General features: G+C 41.5%; 1 long non-coding RNA gene across 1 annotated transcript in view; it reads left to right on the top strand.

Moving 5' to 3' along the window:
- The window catches only part of LOC134424210 (uncharacterized), a 52,945-nt gene that overhangs the window by 1,041 nt on the left and 31,061 nt on the right, over nucleotides 1-20,843 (top strand). The window contains exon 3 of the long non-coding RNA XR_010029371.1: nucleotides 15,764-15,915. This is a non-coding gene — a long non-coding RNA (uncharacterized LOC134424210). The remainder of the gene's footprint in view (nucleotides 1-15,763; nucleotides 15,916-20,843) is intronic.

The following is a 20,843-nucleotide window of genomic DNA, read 5'->3' as shown; positions in this document are numbered from 1 at the left end:
AAGAGTTCTATTACTATTTCTGATGTTAGAAACTGAGCTAATTTGTCAAATAGGATGCAGTATAAGGTTATGGTTTCAGCACAATGGAGAAATTATCAATAGAATAATGGATGGCAAACAAGAAGTCTTGCATGTGTGTTTTTCTCCTGAGTGGTTTCCAGATTTCACAGGCTGAGTGTAACACTGTGTTTCTGTCTTGTAGAAGGAAAGACTAGCTCGAGGCTAGAGCCGAGCTCCTTATGAGCAGAAAAAGGAAGGCTGCTCCCGTAATGGGTGTGAAATACTGACCTTCCAGGGCAGCCATTTTAAGCAGCTTTTGGGGTTTGTTCCGCTGTGGCAAGGAAAGTGTAATTGTGCTGCCCAGCTCTGTTTGAACAAGCGAGTTGTGCACTTCACTGGAGGAATGCATGGAGTGTGCTGAAAGCACAGATACGGAAGTGTGGCCAGGAATGTGATAGAGTGGATATAAAATGAGTGAAGACAAGTGTCCTCATGCTGGCCGTGGTGGTGACGTGCATTATCTCGGCCTTATCAGGAGATAGATGTTTGCGTTCCCATGGGTCAGCGCAAGTTGTCACAGTTTCAACTTCCAGCTTTTTCTTATGGAAATAACATCACGAGGCAAAGAACATGAAAAGTCCTCGGCTTGCTTGCACCTCCACATGTGATCTTACAATGCTGAATGCTCTCTAGGGGACTTAGGGTGCAGTGTGAAAGTATGACAACTGCTTTATCAATGGTCCTTTGCTTCTATTTATAGCAACAAAGTTGATAAAAAGGTTTTATTTCACTCCTCCTTTTCCTACTCATTGAATATCTTTGCTAGTGAGGCATTTTCAAGGGGGAACGAGATATACAGAGATTTTTGTTTTATCTTTACTTCCATTTAAAAAGAAAAATTGGGTTCGATGGAGTTCTGAGCAGGAAGGTTTTGATGCATACATTTAATGCTGCCTCTCTAGAAAGACATTGCTCTCCTGGAATGGCAAATAGCTCAAATCACTCCAGAGTGAAATAAAAACAAACAGCAGAACTTCTCCACAGCTTTTGCAGAATGCTCTTAAGTAGTTGTCATTGTTTCTGATCTGCCAGTCAATTATTAGTATTAATTAAAGGATCCCTTTAGATCTGTTCTTTAGATCCATAAGAGTCAGCAGGAAGAGGAATGTGTGGCATGGAATCTTGATTCCTGTATTTACTGCATGTTATACCTGTTCCTGTGTGTGTGAATATACCATCTGATAAGGTGAAACACCCTGTATATACTAGTAATTAGTCATTAGTCATAATTTCATGTAATTATTACAGCAATTTTTGTGGTAGCTATCACGTGCCCCAGACATCTCCACTTTATGAAGCCAAATTTGTAATTTTCAGTGAATATATAGTTAGCCCATTGAAGTATGTTACACAGTTTTGCTTTATCCCAGCCTTTTTGAGCTCTATTGTACCTGTTTGCTCTGCAAAGGCAGTAAGAAAAGTAATGAATTTCCAAAGTTATATATCTGTCCTAGTAAATTATTTATGTTGCAACATTTATATTTTTTTGGTAAGGTGTCAAATGGTCTGGCGTTTCTATCTTTGGGTTGTTTTTTAATTTTATTTATTTAACTGTACCCTTGCCTGTGTTAGCCTGTAAATACAGTGCTCAGACAGGGGGGGCAAACAGCACTGCCTCGAGTCGGGTGCTCAGAGGGCAGCTTTGCTGCAAGGTTTCCCACACACCGGTGTTAAAGCTTGAACAATCAGCACCCATCCTGATTTTTTCATCTGGAATATCCTCTGAGATGGGAGGGAATTGTTTCTTGTGCCAATCTGATCTGCAGGATTGCTTTGTCATTGCAAATGAAGGGAGAATGCAATACACTTATTTTCACTTCCAGCTAAAATCACATATGAACTCCAATCTGAAAATGAAGCTGAGGTGCCTGGGAGGTAAGGGTTTCTTGGTGGGGTTTCCTGTTTTTTAAGAAAGTCTTGTTTAAAGAAAAAAAAAATGAAAAATGAGCAGGTTAGAAATTTTTTAAAAGCAGAAAACTCCAGAATGGGGCAAGCAGCACAGAAATGCAGCCAAAATTAACTTTGTGGGTTTTTATAATCCCTTAAAGTTTCAGGCTTAGAATTAGCAACCTGTAGCCCAACAGTTTCACTATGAGAAGCGACTGTCATTTATTTGTTTATACTGATAGCATCATCTCTTCATGCACTGGCAACTGGGACTTAGGTGAATTTCCTTTGATATATATTTAGCCTAAAGAGTCTTAGATTAAATAAACATAAACAATCCAAATGGCTTTAAACTAATTCTCATATAAAACAAGATTTGAAAAATATGCTTTGAAAGGTAATGTAAGCATTTTGCTTATGCATTTTTCGTTTTAAAAATGTAATGAATCTTTGCAGTCATAAAAGGCTCTACAGCAATACTCTGTACACCAAATGGTTGTATACTCCAGTACCATTGTAAAATGCAGGATTTACCCACTCAAAGCAGTACAGATGTTTGGCAGCCATTCCAATGAGCAAACAAGTGATCCTTGAAAAATATTGGTATTTTAGTTCCCTTATACTCTCAGATTGCTTTTCACACCTCAGTATTTATTGAGGTGCAACATAATTTTTTACCGTGAAAAAATTAATATTTACCCACACTTCTTTTACCGTGATATTTGAAATAATACAACATCGTTACTTGCTGTGCTCAGAGCAGGAAATAACTATGACAACTCCAATACCATGGCTTGATTAATATTGGATTCTTAATAACAATCTCTACACATAGATTTTTGGTAGCAAGATGAGTCATTTGTGCAGACAGTTGATTCCAAGTGAGCCAATGACTCCATGGCAACTCGGAGAGCAGCATCTGCAGAGGAAGGAGCTGGAGTTGTGTCCTTAAGTGCAGATCAGATCAAGCCTTTTTGTGGCCTTGATGCTTTGAAGATCTTTAGTGAGGCTCTCTGTGCTGTTTGTCTGGAGCACTACACTGTGCTCCAGGCCTGGAATAGCCAGAGCCTCACACACAACTTCAAAATAACAAAATGAGCAAACTACTTCTGAAAGGTAGAATATGTGCTAAGTGGACAGGTATGAATAGTCTGCAGAAGCTGGAATCAAGAGGCTGCTTTGCTCTGGCACACCTGCTTTGGCTGGCAGAATCCCAAAGGTGATGCTGGTGACGAAATTGAGGGAAAGATGCTGTTGAAACCTCAATGGGATTTCTGCTTAAATGAGGATTGCAGATTTTGGCCCCTATTCAGTAAAAGTTGTTTCCCCCTCTGTACTGCAGGAGGGCAGAGAGAAGTCTGACAGGGCTTGCTTTACTGCATAAAGCAGCTAAGAGTAGTTCACATCACTTTCTCATGCTTCAGGTCACTTTTGGATACACAGGGCCTCCCCAGTTCATCAAGATCTTAAAAAGGGCCATCAAAACTGTGCATTTTGCATGGATATGAAGAATCACCTGATGTTTAGGTTTTGCTTTGTCTCCAAGGGGCACACTCTAGCACTCTCAGCCCTAGTGCCCACTCCTGTCAGCATCCTGTGGCATGCTGTGCACTCAGGGTGGTAAGGGGAGGGGCAGAAAAAAGTTTATGGCAGTGGCCATTTATTTCTTTGAACATAGAGACAAAAAGTCAGATCCAATCTTCAGCAGCTTATCTTTATGGTTTGCATCTTATTGAACACTATTTTACTAATTCCTCCTGATTCCACATTAGCCATTAGGCATAATGTGTTCTCTATTGGAGCACTGTTTAATAGGATGCTAATTGATGGCTATCACAGCATAAGAATCAGGGGCCAGTCAGTATTTCAGATGCTGGAAATCTTAAAGCAATGGCCCATCACTAATGGCAGCGTGCTAGAATTATGAATGTTTGTCATCTCTGCCCACCTTCACTTCCTGAACCCCTCTTGCCTGGTTCAGTACAGGCTGGTTTATGAAGAGCTGCTGTTTGAGTGATGGTGGGTGGGGAAGGTGAATGGTACAAGGTTGTACAAGGCTTGTAGCCGCTTTGAAAGCCATTTCATGACAGGTGGTGCTATGGAGGCTCACTGAGTTTGCTTGTATTTGGCACTCTAAAGCTAGCCAGCACCAGGGTAACAACATGTTCAGCTATTTGTAAACCAAGCAGGGGCCTAAAAAACATTCCACTCACAAGGAAAAAATTGATTTAAAGAGGCTTGGAGTGGAGCTTGAGCATCAATGAACACTGAAGAGCCTTCTTAAACTGACACAATAAATTAGTTCAAAACAGATGACAGCCCTACAGATTACCCACCTCTTAACAAAGGAGGGGCATTCTGGTCCCCTTCACGAAAACATAGATAAAAATTTTGTTCTTCTACTCTAATGAGGCAAGCTCAGATATAAGTCAATAGAGCAATTCATTAACAAATCTAGTGAAATCCCCTGGGTTACCAGTGAGATGACAGTGAAAACTCTCCTTTGGTAGAGATGTCCATATGCTAAGGGTCAGAGAGCTGAGTGGTTTGCTCTGTTTACTATTCACCATACACATATGGCAGTTAAGGTCACTGTTATCAGACACTTTCTCTGTACACAAAACAAAATTTCCATATGGTCCATGAAAATGGATATGCTTTGCTCCCGTGCAGCTTCCCACGGCTCTGTCTTTGTGCGGCACCGGTTAGAAGTGTAAAAGAAGGGTGCCAGGGGTTACCTCGTCAGTCAATTGCGCTCCCTGCTTTGTGCATCAGTCCAATTTAGGGCAAATCTGCATCACTTTTTTCCCCCTGTCTTTCAGGCACAAATGCTCATGTCAGTCTATTAGAACGTGATAGAAGTACTGATCACTGTCTCTGCATCTAAATCCTTTTGAAACCAGGATGACCTGCTGAAGAGGATTTTGAGTGGAAGGCCCTTCACAAGACTCTTTCAAATCCACATAAATAAAGCCCTTTACTGGCTTAAAATGGCCCCTCAGATTTAGCACTACAGAGCCCCTAAAAAGCACAACACGATTGTCATGGATATTACATGATGGTAACAACAACAGGCCAAGAAGACAAGTCTCCATGCTGAACAAAACTAGGCCAGACTTTTTCATGATTTGGGATACAGATTGCTGACAGCCCTGTAAATAGGCTGTTTAACCCTTTGAAAGTGAATAAAGAGTGGGGAGACAAATGCTTTCTGATAGACTTTGTATATGTAATGGGTAAAAAAGTATACTGTAGCGTTCTGGGATTTCTGGTGCAAGATTAATGCTGAAATATCTGTGTAATTACTGCAGACCTTTTGCTCCTGCAAAACCAGCCAAGCTCAGTAACCGATTGCAGGTGAATATCTTGCACAAAGGAGCTGGAGGGAGGGCTTTTACATTTTCATGTTTGGGTGCAACGTAATTCTGTCTCTCCCTCTCTTTACTATAATTTGGTGCCTCTGAAAAAAAATAGGAATGATGGGCATGTGTAACCAGCTGATGACATCTCCTCTACCATAATAGTATAACAATCTGAAGGGCATCTCGTTTATCTGCTGTTCCTATTTATTAATACATTTTTAAGCTCTCTTTCTCCCTAGGAAAGGCACTTGATAAAAATCAAATTTTAGGAATCAGTATATTACACAAGTCTTAAGATGGCACAACTGCTGACAAAACCATCTCCTAGAAATTAAGAGTTATGTATATTGCCTTCAATTTTACAAAGCTGTTTGTGTTACTACTTGAATGGCTCCCTTGTTACACACAATTTCTGAGGCTTGGCAGCCACATGATTTTCATAAATCCAGGTACTACTGTTTCTAACCTCTGACCGTGTTTTAGCTGTGCAGGGCCTTTTTAATTCATTTAACTCATTTTAATTGTCTTTCAGGGGAAGAGCGCTTTCTTTGGCCAGCTTAACTAGCAGGGAAAGCTGCCTGCTTGAGTACTTGCTGCCATTCAAAGAGACCACTCATGAAAATGCATGCTTGTCCTCGTAACTCCTTCAGTAACTGTAATATTTCTCCCTTACTGTTTATGTCAGAGAGTCATTACTGGAAGCTGCTGACATTTTTGACATTCAGTAGCATCACAGCACATTAGGTGGTCCTTAGATAATTTTTAGACAAAATTTACTTGTATCACATGCTCAGGCCATTACAAGCAACAGAAGTGAAACACTTCTGTGTGAAGATAAATCAGTCAGTGCACTCATTTTGTGTGGACCTTCCTATATTATTCTATAGCTGAACAATTTTAACCAGGTGGTGCATAATGCATAATGCGCTGTCTACCAAGGCTGTTCATGCTTGGGTTTTGGCTTTTGTGGAAGATCAATCTCTATTAGGGGATCTATTATCATCACTTATGTTTTACTACAATGAAATAAATAGGCAGCTGCAGTTGTTTGGCCTAATAGCTCTTAGTTTGATTGCTAGAAGTAGGAAATCAATGCAGGGTGAAAGGAAGAAACATTTTTAATAACTTACACTCCAGATATGAGATCCCCAAGTTATTACAAATTATAAGGTTAAGACCTCTTGAAAGAATCCTAGCTAGTTAAATATTTAAAACTCCTGGGTGAGAACACATGCACTAATGAGCTTCAGGCTACTAAATACCAGAATCTAGGGGGAGACATCTTGTTTTATATTAGAAAGTATTAGTGAGTATAAACTGGCCATGAGAAGTGTTTAATTAGGAATAATATTGATATGGAGAAAGCAGAGAGAGAAACAGATTACCAAATCTCATGTTCATCACTGTTAAAAGCTGGATTTGTCTGTGCAGGGAGAGGAACAAATGAAAGCAGCCCTGTATCAAATCAGACACTATGGTATCCTGACTCTCTTCACATCCCTCTCCACAGCCTTGGGGGAGTTGCTGGATACCTCAGTCTGAATGTGGATGGAGCTTCCTACTGAGGATTCCTTTTGACGTCCATCAGGTAGAAAGTTGCCTTAGACTTTTGACCAGTATTGCAAATTTAATCATTTTTGTTTGGTGAAAACTATGATGCAAATGCCAGACCAATACACATCTTGCAATTCTCTAACCCCAAACAAGAAGAGAAAGAACATCATAAATCTGAATCTCTTCCCTTGTCATCTTTTAATTCAGAATTTTAAGATTGTAAGCAACCTGTTAATTGTACCTGGCCAGGTTAAGTTTGCTCTCTTAAGAAGAATAGAAATGTTGCAATTCAGATGGTAAGTGAAGAAGGGAGTCAGGGTTGACAGTAAAAATTGGCTTGACATGATTAAGCACCAGATAACATTAAGTCTTGTCACACAAATATTGTGGGAGAAGGCTTGCTGCATTGTGTGCACACACATGTATTTTATGTAAAATAGCCTCGGTCTGTCTCCTCTGTGAAACAGGGAGTATGAGTGGGTAAACAGCTCATAGCAACAGATGAAAGGCTGACAAAGTTCAGACTCCCAGTTCAAAGGTTTCAGCAGTATGTGAAATGACAATCTCAGGTTATTTGTGTTTCCAAGCTCCTGTGTTTCTGAATTGTTTGCTCATCTATGGAGGCTCACCATTATCTTATTCCTGGTTGTGTTCATCAGTGAGTGAGCTGCCTGGCTGCAGACATATCTCATAAGAAAACTTAGTAAAGCTTCATAACACCTTGCCTCTTCTCCCAAGAAGATCATAAATACTTTGTTTTAATTGTTGAGGATAAATTGCAGCAACACGAAGAGAGCATCCTGCTCACTCTGTGTGCATCTCCTGCTGCTTGGTCAGCACAGGTCCACTGTTCCATTTTTAAATCAAATTATGCTTGTGATAATATTGTCTTGAGCTTACAGTTGCTGACATGGATATCGACAAAGGCTTAGCCAGTATTTTAATAAGAAAACAAAATACGGGAAATACTCTAGAGTTTCCAGGTGGATCATTAACAAGACGCCTTGGAGGGCTGAGACTGCCAGCCAGCACAGGGAATGCATCACAGTTCGTCATACAACTTAAACTTCTTTTGACATCTAGTTATGTTGAAATGTGACTGATCACCTAGGGGTCCAGGCTCCTGTGAGGGAAAAGTTCACTGACAGACAGCGAACGAAGCTGATCTTAAATGAGAATCAAGAGAAAGCAGCATTCCAGCGTCTGACAGTCTGCAGCTGCTACCTGGGTCTGCCTAACGAAGACGAGCCTGCTCTGCTGAACAGTTATATTAGCATCTGTATGCTTCTGTCTCATTATCACACATCTGCCCACCTTTATTCGAATGAAGCTTTTTCTGATCTGACAGCTCAGGCATTGTCAGTGAATAGATATTATGGGAGCCGGGTACAGCAGCTTAGGGTGTTAGCTTTTATTTTCTAAAGACTGTTGTACAGTTTGACAGTATAATGCCACAGAGGTAAAGAAGATAATTAACATATTGGGCAGTTTCTAAACAAAGCTGAGACAGTTATACTGGCAAAAGTGCTGCTGCTGGAGCAGTATTGTTTGCACTCTGGAAACATCAAAGGCTTGCAAGATCTGCCTTTATAAACAAGATAACAGGTATGGCATGGTCCCCACACCACAAATAGGAGGTTTTGGGGGGCTGAGCCCACAGCTAAAACTGCAAAACCTTTGGTGCTTGAAGAGCCTGTCTTGTGTGCTCAAACCTCTGTTTGCTCAGGCAAATTATCTCCCAGCATTTGAGAAGATATGAAAAGGTGTCTGTGGAGAGGAGGCTGAGGGTCTTTTTTACTTTCTTGAATTTATTTTTACCCCACAGCACAAAGCTAAGCATTCATTTGAGCTTCTCAGAGCTCATATTTGGATGGAGATTGAAGCCTTCTAAGTTAGAGATCACGTGTGGGATTTTCTGGAAATGCCAAAAAAGCATATGACAGAGGTTTTGTCATTTGCTCAGTAATATACTAGAAAGGCTTGTTAAAGCAAACAAACAAATAAACAAACAAACAAAGGAGGAAATAGTATTTTGAGCTGACACTGTAGATGGACTGAGATTAGATGACTGAGCAAAAGGATGTTCATATTCTCTTCTGCAGATCTGAGAAAAAAATGTAGTACTGCCATGGATTACTACACAGCTTGTCTTCAGTTTTCACCAGGTCTTAGAGTCTGTATAAAATATTTGACAGTGCTGGAATTGAATGGCAACTTGACTTCATAAATATTTGGGATATGAAGCATTTAGAAAAATATAGCCTATGAAAGTTCTCATTCTTTACATTTTTGAGAAAAATAATTAATGGAATACACTGCAGCAAGATCATCCCTGAAATCACTGTCCCTTAGAGCCTTGGTTTATGTTTTAAATGGCATAAATAATAACCTAGACCCCCCCCTGCCCACAAGCAATATTGTGGCCAAAAACCAGAAGTGTAGCTAGTTTGGATGAGTTGCTCAATTACAGCCAAAATAGTGTTCCCTGTTCCTGTGGCAGTAAGCACATTTACCCTGCTAAGAATCTAGCCCCAAATTTCTAAGAACTTATGGACTTTTCTCATTTCATTCACGGCTTTCAGTTCACTGCTTTTTCTTTGTTCTTGAGAGCACAGGGTTACACGAGTTAATGTTGAAATTACTGCTATTTTGCAACAACACATTCAAAGTCATTTCAGCATCTGCGCTGATAAAGTGAGAACAGCTCATCCAGATTGGCCTCCAGGACCTGCATTCACCATTGCAAAGTTTGAATATAGAATTAGATTCGTTTAAAAAAAGAGAGGAGAAAAAAAAAAGAAAAAAATAAAAAAAAAAGATAAATCCATTGTCATTCATTCTAAAAAGGCATTACAGACTGCCGACACTGTACAGAAAACTAGGAGATGTTGACCTTTTTATTATAGACTTTTCTGTGCTGTTGCCCTGCTGTCGGAGGTGCCTCCCCCGCAGCCGCGCACCCCCGCACGCACCCGCGCACACGCGCGCCCGCTCTTCAGCTCTGTGTTATCTCAAATAATTACCCTGCGCTTCTGGCTGTCCCCAGCGACTTCTGCTGCTAAAAAAGCTACTCATTGTCGGTGAGTGAAGAGGGATTTCAAACCTGCTTCTTGTGGCCCAGCAACAGCTCTTAATTAACCACTCAGGTATTGAGCGGCCTCCTCGCCCGGCTCCCATCCATATGGCAGGAACATGTCCACAGCGATAATCACTGAAGGAAATATTGTATCAAAAAAGGGGCTCGCAGAACAGAAAGCTCCTGCAAATTATTTTTAATGATTCTCCTCTTGTGAGGCGGATTATTTGTTATTTCCAGCAGCGCCAGGAAGGGGCTGTGCGGGGACAGGCAGCGCTCATCTCGCTGTCCCTGCGCCCGGCGGAGCCCCAGCCCTGCCCCGGCCGGGCACCCGCGCTGCCACCGAGGCCCTTCAGGCAGCCCGGAGAGCTTTCGTTCCCTGTGATTTTGATAATCCTTTGTTTCTGGTGTGACTCGCTTTCTACATGCTGGATGTGGATGTTCCCTGTGAGAAAGGCACTTGAAAAAACTTGCAGGCTTGACAGACCCAGACCCTTTCTCCTTACCCCTTGGTTTATAGTAAAGAAAACAGTGATTTGAGTTTATAAATCTAATTAAAAATGAAGTTGCATTTACATTTTAAAACCTTGCATATACCAACATACTGTGTCAAAAGATATTATGTATGATTTTACTTTGTGACAGAAACCATTACATTTAAAAATTCATTACAGCAAGGTTAGTTAGACACATGATGGATGCAGCTTTAATCCTGCCATATATTATTACAGTTAAAATGTAAATGATGAAAAATATTTTGTGCTTATCAGCATTTATGTGGAAATGTGTTTTACAGTGATATATGGTGTTATATTTCTATTATTATGATGAGAAAGAATGAAATACAAAAAGACTAAGTGTTTATTAAAACATGGTTACTTGTGATAAAATATTCTTGTTGTACATGACTTTAAACATATTTACCAAGGGCATTTGTCCAAAACAGCTGTGAAATGTGTTTGCTATGCAAATCATTCTTTGTAATTTTTTCCCCTCTGTTATACTGACTATAGCTTTTTAATAGCCTAATGTCTAAGCTATGTAAATATATTTTTATTATTTTTCATTTCAGACATGGGGGGGATGGGGACTGGCTCTGTTTACGCACATGCATGCATTCAAATAGATGGAAGCATACATAAAAAGATAGACAGAAAATTGATCCTAGCAAAAATCCTTTTCACATTCTCTCTCCTCTCGTTTCAGCCTCTCAAAGCCAGCCTTGATCACAGGGAGCTGAGCGCTTTGCCAGCACAGCCCTTGGCAAGTGCTGATCTCTGAGCACACGCCTGGTGCTGCTGACGGGGCAGGGATTTAACAGCTCACACAACCAAACCCTCAACTCAGCCTTGTCCTGCACCCTCCTCCTCACACATGGCTGGTGCATCATTGCATGGGAGATTCATGCCCTGGCCAGGGAACTGAATTTTTCTTTTTTCCCCAAGGAAGGGGAGTTCTTAGTTGGGCCTGTGCTTTAGAAGATCCCTGCCAAGTAAATCTGTACAGAGTTGTACTAAAATGAAGGGTAGTGCGTTTTGAGGTCAGTATTGCATGTTGCAAATTCCTAGGTTAAGTTTTTAAAGAAATTTTACTCCAACAGTGACCCTTCTAGAAAGATTTCTGGCACTAAGGGCCTGGTCTCCACAGGCAAAATCCAGTATAATCTTGAATAGAACAATACAAAGGCGTAAAAGCCATTAAGTGACTTGCCCAGTATCCCACAGGAAGTCTGTGACAGAAAAGAAAACAAAAATGTGAAGGCCCCGAAACTTAGGAATTTAACCATTCTATCTGTGCATTCCCACATGTGCTCTGTACACTGGGTTTTTGAGTTTGCTCTCTTGGTCCTTCCACTGACCCAAGCTGACCACTGCATTATTCAGTACTATTGGTGATGATCCAGAAGTTAGTGTCTCTTACCCCACATTACCCCAACTTGCCTCTGCTCTGTTCCCATTATTTATTTTCTCTGTATACCTGCTACAAGTTTGTGTTGTTTGTTTTGTTACCTACTATGCAGCTCATAAATAAGAAAGCAAGAGTCAATAAGCAAGTAAATTGTGTGGTTTCCATACTGTTCCTGTAATTCCTTCAGTTTATATTGCTGTCTCTCTAGAAAAGAAATTCACTTGAGTTTGGCATGATGCAGTAATCATGCTGAGACTGCTTCTATTATATGACACTGAGCCCATATTTAACAAGTCAAATATGTTTCCTAAAAAAAAGAAAGGAACAAAGTAAATAAAAATATTTGTGATCCAGAGCACGCATGTCCCTCAGTCCTCAATGCCTGTCTTTTCATATGAACAGAAGCAGGAGACCTGGTGCTTGTAGTTCACTAAAGTGGCTATTTCCTTATAACCTTCCTCTTGTAACAATGTTTATTCAGTTATCAGGGAAGAAATATCATTTGTCCGTGCAGCTACAATTACCTAATTTGTTGTATAAATTATTACCTTTTTTTCTCATCTCATGTTGATGACAGAATCATTTAATAGACTTTCAGTTGCTCAAGCTTGAAAATTGGTTCCACATTCTCTCTTTTTTTAGTTTTCCTCCCTAGGGTGAGTGCAACGTGGTCTAAATACAATTTCCATCCCCCCTCCCTTTTTTTTTTTAAACATCTGCTTGTATGAGGATGTTGTTGTGTACATTAGCACCGTACAGTTAGCACCCTTTAGCACTACCCTCGTCTCTCGGCTTCCTCATTCCCGGGGCCAATCATAATATATCAGGAACTGTAGATATTTCCTATCTCAGCACTCTCCATAACTCTTCTGCTCAGCTGTCTGAAGCTGTTTTCTTTAGGAAGTCCAAAGCAAGGGGGACTGGTTGGCCTGGCATCAGTCCTATTTATAAGAATAAAGGCTGTTCCCCGCACACCTTTGGGGCTCTGCCGTGTGGGGTCACATCCGTTTGAATTTACGGGCACCTCACCTTCCCTGTCCCCTCTGCCCTTCTGGTTGAAGTTATCCAGCCCAGCCAGATCATCTTCTCCAAGGCTGAGGCTACAAGATTTGCAACTGTGGTTTTGCCACATAGTTCATTAGGAAGGGAAAAATCAGTTGTTGTCGCACGTACTGGATTTGTGTGTGTGTGTGACATGTTTATTTGTTCATTTAAAATAAACATTTGCTTTTAAATTTTTCCTCCCCTGCTGTTGCTGCTGAAATAAATGCCAGTCAGGCTTGTTTGCTTGGTGTAGAAGTTGCTGTGTGGTTGGAGGAAGAAATGATGTATGGAGCAGCCATCTCATTCCCAGCCTGTGCTCAAAGGGCTTCTCTCAGAAATAATGCCACTGCTGCTTCTGTGACACTGGAGATGTCACAGTTACCATCTGCCCACTCATGAGTCAACTGGTTGCCTATGAAATCTATTTATTTTAGTTTTAAGCCTAAGAATATTTGCTGAAAGCAGGATTATCACTTTGTAGACCACCAGCAGCTGTTGAAAAGCAGGGCATAAAACTTTGTTTATGTCTTTAATAACCCACTTAATGACAGAGCAAGCACATTATTCATAATAAAATAGGCTGGCATAGTCTAACTCCAGTGCATGGTGTCAGGGAATTAAGAAACATCTGCTATGCCATAAAATAACACTGTATATACTATGTACATTAAAAACATGTGTACACACATATGTATATTATATAATTATTTAAAATGTCTCGTGGAATTCTACTCTTTTTAATTACATTTAGCTAAGAGTGAAATGGCTAAATGAGGGTATTTTTGCTTCTGAATCTGAATTTTATATTAAGTTGGAGTCTATGGCTAACTATAGTGGCCAAGGACGGGATATTTACAGTACATTTAAGACATAAAGGCAAAGTTTCAAGTTTTGAAATTGGGGTTCAAAATCTATTTTTAGCCTCCAAATAAGTGACCTAATTTTCTGAATCACAAAACATTTGTGGGTTCTTAACCTGATGAGCGTGTTGGTTGCTCAGCAACTCTGAAAAACCAGGCCAGTGTTTCAGTGCCTAAATGCAGATTTTTATTTACAGTGAAGGCATCTGAATTTACAGCTTTTATCCATGGCAGTTCTAGGCATTGCTCCTGCCCTCAGAGTGGAAACCCCACTGTGCTGCTGCTGCTCATGCACAGGGAGTCTCTGCCTCTGCTTGGGAGAGCTTGGAGCCAAAGACACCAAGAATTCCTCAGGCTGGAGGATGCTGCAGGCAGAGGGGAATCCTTCTCCCTGCAAGAGGCTGAGCATCGTGGCTCCCGACCAGCAAAGCATGTAAACATGTCTTTAAATTTAGGCCTGTGAGATGTAAGTGGAGCTACTTGCATCTTAAAATTAAATACATGTTTCACTAGATCAGGCCAGATGGTTTTACATGCTCAAAAGTGACATTTACAAGGTCACATAGGAAATGTTTGACAGAGCCAGGAACCGAAACCAGATCTTTCAAGTGCCAACCTTGTGCCTTAATTTTGCACCCATCCTTTTTTTTAAATTTGTTTTTGTGATGACACATTTCTCTTAATGAAAGCAAAAAATGGGGGAAAATCCAATAAGGGGACAATTAACTTTTGGGGTTTTGCATGTCTGTCTGTTTTGGGGTTTGTTTATTTTTTTGCAAAAAACAACTGAGTTCCCCAGTGCCACTGTTTCAGAGATTAGCACTTTAAACTTTCCAGAAAAGCATATATTTTATGCACTTAAAAAAAAATTTTCTATCTTTAAAAAATATAAGCAATCTGGTTTCATTTCATAGGTGGCCCACCAAATAAAAAAAGCTGTAAGTTAATAAAATTTCTATAGAGATTTATAAGAACTGAGTGAACTCCCCCAGTATCTGAATGTTAATCTGTTGGAAAGTAGCTGCTGTGGTACTGGAATAACTCAAAGTCACACAGCAGGGCACACTAACAGTAGTTCTCTCATTGACATTTTCCCCGCAAGTGCCAAAATAAACATGGGAAACTACTATTGGGAAAAAGCCCAATGAACTACTGGAATGGCAACTGTGATAAATTGAAGGGGGTTTATTCAGATTCACCTAAATCTCTGATTGCACTAATGTGTATATTTTTCTTGGTAGTCCTATCCTTGTGAATTATCTCAAATGCATTTGGTTTAGTTTGTCTTAGCTAGCTCTGGTCTTGGCATACAACCACATTCTTTGCAATCTCTCATTCTGCCTCAGGTTTGAGTGTCTTAAGCCTTTCTGTCCTTCTCTAACTCATGTCCAGACCTCAGCACCATGAGAAAATACTCTAGATTAAAAACTTTTTTCTAATTAATATTTATTGACCAAACTCCTACTCTGTGTATGAAAAGGAAGAAAACAACATTCTTACCTTCTCATAGGGCCATCCTATTACACCAGCAAAATGTAAAAAGGTGAAATATGAGCATGGCAGAGTAGGTTTTATGTAGTGACCTCTTTTTTTGGCTGGCTGGGTTCTGTATTTCACTTTTGGATTTAATTGACTTCTATTTGTCAATTATATTGTCGAATTTATGTATCTGTGACCCATTTGCAAAACCTCTCGAAAACTAGTATAATTTAAGTACTATTTATTTTAGTGAACATACCCAGTCATCTGTGGGGTCTGAGGGGCAAGCTCCAATTGTTCTTCTTGAGGGTATTTAAAATATCATCACTTCAAGCTGTCTGGCTCCCCCAGACCTGAACAGGGCCTGTGGCCGGGACACTGCAGCCTGTGAGCTGACAGGACTGCAGGTGCTAGAGATTCATTCTACATGTAGAACTAGTTCTTCTTCAATTTGTATCAAACTGAAAGAAACTGAAACATAGGATCTTCCCAAAAAAATGTCATCTAACTTGTTGTTCTGGTTTCTCCTTCAGCAAAGACCAACTCATCTTGCTATGAGCATTAAGGATTCCTGCTGAACAGCAGAATACAGCCCCATGTCAAGGTGTGCTTAACATCAGCTTCCCAGTCCTCAGGACAGACACATATCTTCACTCCCCAGGGGAGCACCCGAGCTGTTAATAAGGTATGTATCTGTGTTTCTCTGGGGTTTAATTGTTTTGGGTTTTTAACTGAGCCTGAGCTACACTCTACATGGGACTGGAGCAATTGTCCTGTCTAGGGGAGGTACTGCTCCTTCTCCAACAGCAACAGACACTTACAAAAGGGACCAGAAAAGGGTGTCTAGATTCTGCTGCTTCTATAGCACAATTTCCAGCTTCTTGCACCCAGCAGCTTCAATTTACTGAGCCAGGGCTGGTATCCTGGTTATTGTTTATAGTCTCATAGATTTTCCCTCTCCTTCTCATCCATGACTTTGCATCATCAGTTTTTAAGGCCATGTAAGGTTTTGATATCCAGAACATCCAGGGCCATTTAATTCTACAATTTCACTCCATGTTATATGACCATGCACTGAGTTCTTAAATTCTTGTTCCAAATAATTATTTCCATGACTCTCTTGATTTTATAAACCTTTGCTGTACCCACTTTTTTGTCATCTGAAATTTCTTCAGACAGCGGAATCATCCTTTGTGTAGGTGCTACTCAGAAGCAGTCCCTTATCTTTAAAATGTGCCAAATCTCTACTGGTAACTTAACAAAGAACTTTTACTTTTGGGATAAAATGAGTACACATTACTACCCTCAATGATACACAATACAAGCCTGAGAAATACCAGTCAAAGCAAAAATATAAAAAGTGGGTTAAAATCCAACACCCTTCAATGGTAGGGAATACAGAGGTGAGACAAAGATACTGGTGTCTCCCTGAGTTCCCAGAGCAATCTTCAAAAACTCAGAAAATGGCTATAAAAGTGTTCCCTTCCCATGTGTTCCCCTGTCTGGTAAACTGGGTTCAAGGCTCTTTAAATATCATGTGGAGAAAATCTTGGGAGCAAAATCAAGATCTAAATATGCAATCAATCACTCAAGTGGTTGAATTGCAAACTTTAAAATATTTGACATGCTTAATTTTATGTGGTTCTAGCCAGCTCCTTTATTTGGGGGCTCCCTGTTTCCTGCATACTGGGAGAACTGCTAAGGCCAGTGAAAGCACCTATCACAGCTTATTACAAAGGGTAAACAGCCAACGTTATTAGTAGATGAGCAGAAAGGCAAATCAATATAAGGAAATACTGCTTTCATTCACTATTCCCTTTGTCACTGCCAGACCTCAGAATTTTTCAGTTCATTGATGTCAGTAAGGATTTACTTCCCTGCCCAAGGAGCTGGGGCCAGATTATTCCCAGGCTGCAGCAGATACTGATCAGCATGTAAGCTGGCTTGGGCAGCTGGGTAAGAAAATAAAATTTAAATTCATTGGCTTGGGTTTATAATGTCCACATTGGTATTAGGCAACACGACAACAGAAGTGGCCCAAATATACCTCCTTTCACAGCCGTGCCTGGTGAATACACCAGGCTGGTCAGACAGAGGGGTACAGCATTTTCATTAGCTGAGTGAACACCTAGCTCAGGCCAGATCTGAAAACATTTTATTCACAGAGCTGCTGAGGGGTTAAACTCTGCTTACTTAACACATCACTCCCCTACCAACATGCCATTCTTTCATTTGCAGAGCAGCTTCCCCCTCAGCAGCACCTAGAGCCTGTCCTTGCATACCCCCATGCTCTACTGCCCTCAGCAAGCTGTGGTTTACACCACACACACCTTCTCGTCTCTGTTATCACCGATGGTTTCCTCAATGGAAGTAATCATTCACATTATAACTGTTGCCAAAACCCTCTGGCACCAGAAGTGCTCTTGGAATGAAAGCCTGAAGGCATGCAGGAGCCTGAGCAGCTGGAGCAGCAGCCCAGGCAGTCAGAGCTGGGGCTGAACCACATTGGGGAAAAGGCACAGGAGCTCCCTGAGACAAATTACACTTTGCTTCTTGTGCACATGCACAGCCACGTTTTGTGTTCAGTATCAACCAGAGGTGGGTGCCCAGATCTGCCTCGTCCTTGCAGACAGGTTCAGTGTGTGTTGACACATTTTTAAATGTATTTATACACAGGAGACTGTGTGTGTGTGTGTTTGCTAATCTTTGCTCAGGGTTTGTAGGAGTTCTCCACGGTTCAGGTTATAAGCAGAGATAGTCAAAAATAAAGACTTTCTTCTCATCAGTGATACAACATTGTCTACCTAGTCACAGAACAAGATCCAGCTTAGTCTGAGTTTAAAACTGTCACAGTTCAACAAGATCATGCATCCAAATAGTCATTTTACTTACCTGGAGTCTGCTCAGTGCTTCCATCTTCTCCAGGCAACCTGGCTGAGGGGCATTCCTAAACTCCCTGGCAGCTGGCATGTGAGGAATTGTGGAGGTGCAGTTTATTTGAGTGCAATTATCTCATTCTGATTTCAGATCACTAAATGTTCTATGTCTCTTCATAGGTTTAGCATTTTTAGTGAGTTAAACTAACTGCATCTGTTATTTTTGTACAGTTGAATTGTGTAACTTGATTGTCTGACACAGTATTAGCAGTTTGAGGTCCTTTATGGGTCATGGCTCAGCTGAATTTTGTGCATAAGAATTTCCCCATTTTTGTTCAGGACATAATAGTTCTTTTGGACAATACTCATCAACTCAAGTCTAGAAAAAAAAAAAAAAAAAAAGGAATACAAAACTCAGCCAGACATCTTCAAAAGAGCCTGTTTGTGCCTTGCAATGAAGCAGAAGGAAAGAAGGAAAGTAAAATCCTATTCCACTTCCTTTGGACAGGGGCCACCCATCCCACACCAAGACCCTCAGCCACAGCCCAGGTGGGTGATTCCTTGCCCTGATGTCTCAGGGCAGCATCCCTGTGTGGAGGTGGCTCTCTCACCCTCTGACTGAATCCTCAGGCACTGTGCAGGTGAGCAGCCCAGCAGGTCCCAGCAGGTCCCAGTGTGCACCCCTGGGCTCCATGTCCTCTCCCCTGTAGTCCCCACAGAACTGGGGGGCTGCACACCCCCAGGCAGACAGTGACCTTGGAACAGGGCTTGGCTCCAGGAGGATTTGGGGCAGAGTGGGACACTACAAAACTATGCTTCAGCAAAGACAGCCCAGCTCCTTGTTAGTGCTGGAAAATGCTCTGCAGCATCCAAACCCTGCAGTGCTCCAGGCCCATGCTGCTGGCCAGCTAATTGTCAGCATGCCACTGCCTCTGCTCCCTGTGTGGTCCTGCAGAGAGCCATCCTGATGGCTGCCAGTAATGAGGAAAACTGGTGTGTTTTTGTTTTGTTTCCTTTTAAATAAACTTGCAGTCCTTAATCTAGCAGGCTGGAGTCCAGATTTGACAGCCCTGTGAGTAATGAGGTGCAAGGAAAGACAGGATGTAGAATTAGGAGGTAAGGGCTGAAGGTTGCCCCAAATTTGATCTCTAGGCTGGACATTTTACATCTCTTCCCCACCTCTTCTCCTCTTCATCCTTCATAATTGGACACTTGTCCATAGCACAAGGGCACAGGTGCTCACCTAGCAGGGCAATGGGCTGCCCAGCACAAGGGGAGCTGCAGGGGGAGAGACCCTCTGGGCAGTTCCCCACTGTCCAGCAGGCCCTGTCTGGGGCATCCCATGGGCTGCTCAGGCTGAGGCACCTGGAGGTGCCCACAGCTCTGCCCCAGGCACCTTGCACCCTCCTCTTTCCCACCTCACCTTGAGGAGAAGCATCAGCTGTGCTTCAGCTTGTTCAGATGCATGCATAGGAGTGATACATGCATATCTGTGGAGATCTATACAGGCTGAGGGATAATTACAAATATTAAGCCATTTTAAAACAGCAATGTCTCTTCAAAATAAAGGTAAAACAATCTTCTATATATTTTCCTATTTTGCATGTGCTTTCTCTGTTTCTCTGAGTCTCCCTTTCCATCCAGCTGATCATGTGACTCATTTTCTTCACCTGCAAACTGCATTTTTGTTTTTCTACTATCTACTAGAAAAATATAACACCCACCCAAAGTGTTTGTTCTCATGAGGCTGGTACATTGCACATTTGTTTTCTGTAATGATAGTGGGTTAAGATGCCTTCACTTCTATTTAATATTCTGTATCTTGACTATTTACAATTGTAGCACTGCAGAGCAGGGAATTCTTATGGATCAGTGCATCAGAGGTGGACAAAAACCCAGCTTGTGGGGAGGGGTTTGATGTTGGTTTATTGGTTCCTGTGTGTCTTTGCCCAAAACATGAGCTCTAACCTTTCATTTGTCAAGCCCCTGAGCTCTGACCTCTGGGCCCCGGGTGACCTCACACCACAGTTATGCACTGTCTTTACACAGGAAAGTAGGGAAACACTAAATGTAACTAAGAGGCCTATTTTATATAGCAGCATAACCCCTGGCAGAGCAGACTGAGCTTGTTGAACAACCCTTTCTGTGTGCCAGAACTGCCCTGGAGCTGCCCTGCGCAGCCACATCAGCTTGGCTGTGGGTCCCAAGAAAGAGGCAGAGCCTCTCCCACTGCTGCTCCTTTTGGGGCAGCTCTGCCAGTGAGTGCTTGCAGAGGACCCCATCAGCTTCCAGATACAGAGGTTCAAGAAGCAAAAGGCAAATTAGGTTCACCCAATGTCTCTGGTGATATTTTGGGTTACATTGCTCATGTAACATTGGCAAAGTTTGTGGCCGTGGCTGAATTACAGCCATGCATGCACTAAAGTGGCATTTATTTACAATCTAAATTTATTTTTGGCAGCAAATAAGAAAATGCACTGATTAAAATTTAAGTGTTATCTCAACTAGTTCAAGACCCTCTAATCAGCTCACCTTGGCTCAGGTGTCCCTCCACTTGCCAATAGTCTTTAACATGCATCAAGGAAAAGATTATAGTCAGCAAATCCCACTGTTTCCATGGTGACCACAGGTGGCCCTGTCCTCGCCTCCTCTCCAGATGAACAGATAAAAGGTCATTGGTATTGATGGCACGGGGGAGAAATTAGTGCAGGCTGGTTTGTGGGCTCCTGTGCTAGGG

The sequence above is a fragment of the Melospiza melodia genome, chromosome 13 (genome assembly GCF_035770615.1).
Source record: "Melospiza melodia melodia isolate bMelMel2 chromosome 13, bMelMel2.pri, whole genome shotgun sequence".
Taxonomy (NCBI): Eukaryota; Metazoa; Chordata; class Aves; order Passeriformes; family Passerellidae; genus Melospiza; species Melospiza melodia.
This window is presented reverse-complemented; position numbering and strand designations above follow the sequence as displayed.